This window comes from Tupaia chinensis, unplaced genomic scaffold, assembly GCF_000334495.1.
Source record: "Tupaia chinensis unplaced genomic scaffold, TupChi_1.0 Scaffold000197_1, whole genome shotgun sequence".
Classification (NCBI taxonomy): domain Eukaryota; kingdom Metazoa; phylum Chordata; class Mammalia; order Scandentia; family Tupaiidae; genus Tupaia; species Tupaia belangeri.
In genome coordinates, this window is record NW_006159672.1 from 7,974,023 (window position 1) to 7,976,270 (window position 2,248).

The window sequence follows — 2,248 nt, forward strand, 5'->3', positions numbered from 1 at the left end:
TTTGAGGCACAGATCCTTAATACTTCCTTTTTTTTTTTTTTTTTTTTTGAGAGAGAGAGAGATTTTATGCTGTAGAGTGTGTGCACTCGCCAGTGAAATAGAGAGAGACAGAAATCACCCCCTAGGTTATAGCCATACCACAATCCCTTCTCCTCCATTCTCCTCTTGGGATTTTGGGCACACACTCATATGCGCTTCATGTAAGTTGTAAACCGCTGAGTCTAGGATTCAAATTGTGGTTGACTACATGGGAATCCAGCCATCTGGACTGATCCCAACACTTACCTCCTTAACTTTCTCTAAATGAATATTTTGGAATGCAAACACTATTACAAAACAAAACAGAACAGCTTAAAGGAATGGAAAGAGTCAAAAAAGATAATGAACCCTATTAAAAGATGGGAGAAGGAGTTGAAAAGAACACTCACTAAAGATAACATATGAATAGCCAGAAGGCATATGAAAAAATGCTCAACATCCCTCATTGTAAGGGAAATACAGATCAAAACAACAATGAGAAACCACCTAACCCCAATCAGAATGGCGAAGATTAAAAAAACAAAAAATGGTAAGTGTTGGTGGGGTGTGGTGAAAGGGGAACTCTCTTACACTGCTGGTGGGAATGTAAATTAGTCCAACCACTGTGGAGAACAATCTGGAGATTCCTCAAAAATCTACAAATAGAACTGCCATATGATCCAGCAATCCCATTCTTGGCATCTACCCAAAGGACAGAAGAATTTCTCATTGGAAAAGTGCTTGCACATCGATGTTTATTCCAGCACTTTTCACGACTGCTAAGACATGGAACCAACCCAAATGCCCTCGTATGGCTGAATGGATTGAAAAACTGTGGCACGTATACTCTATGGAATACTATTCAGCCATTAAAAACAACAAAACCCTGACTTTTGAGAGAAAGTGGAAAAATATGGAAGATTTACTGCTGAGTGAAGCAAGCCAGGCTATGAAGGAGAGACTCTGTATGTCCCCACTTAATATATACAGAATGTCCACACTCTACAACTGAAACTGATGGGCTCCTTACCTTTATCATTTCCTTCTTTCTTATCACCTTGTATTTAATTGGCTTGTCTTATTGCTTCTTAAATTGGAAATTAAATTATAAATTGTAAACATTTTTTCTCATAATTCAGATTTTATTTTAATACAATTTTTAAATATAATTAAAGCTGTTTCTCACAAATTTTGATCTAATATTTTTTTCATGTTTTTGCCATAAGGCATATGTGGTCACCTGAGAGAGACAGAGAGACAGTGAGAGGAAAAGTGAAAAATCACCCCACCATGGGGGATGACTATGCTGTAATCCCTTCTCTTCCATTCTCCTTTCAGGATTTTGGGCACATATGCACACACACCTGCCATGATTTTCAAACTGTCATGTAGGGAACTCAAACCATGGTCAGCTATGTAGTAGTCCAACACCTTACACACCACACCACCTGATGTCCCTCGAATTCTTAAAAGACTTATTTGTTAAATTGTATTTATTCATTTATTATTAATTTGACCAGAGAGAGAGAGAGAGACAGAGGGGAAGTGAGAAAGCAAGTCCTCAGGTCTGAGACTCAAACTGTGATCAGCCATGTGGAAGTCCAGTGCCCCAATCATCATGCCACCTGCTGGCCCCTCTAATGTTACTTTTAATTATTTAATTCAAATATCAAATTTCTCTTGTCACTTCTCCTTTGGTGTATGCATTCAGAAGTTTATTATAGACCACGGTTTGAGTCTCAGACCTGGCCACTTGAAAATCATGCTAGGTGTGTTTGCCTGTGTACCGAAAATCCCAAGAGGGAAATGGAATAAAAGAGACTGTGGCATAGCCATCCTCCCTGGTGGTGGTGGGGGTGGGGGGGGAGTATGATTTCTTACTTTCCTTTTCCCTATCTCTCTCTCTCATTTGCTCTCTGTCTCTCCAGCTAGTGCACACATCCTATGGCAACTATCTTCCTCTAAAAAAAAAAAAAAAAAGAAGAAGTTTATTATGTATTTCTCACATTTTGGAGGGAGTTTTTTGAGGTATGCATTGGTATTAGGTTAATTCTCTTATAATTAGTAAACTCATTCTAGTAGATGTCAATATTTTAAAAGTCATTGAAGCTCTTTTTATGGCTCAACACATATATAGTAAATTTTGGTTACTATTCCAAAAGCACTTAAACATATACATCCTACACTTGATAAGTATAACTAACACTCCATAGATATCAGATAGGTTAAG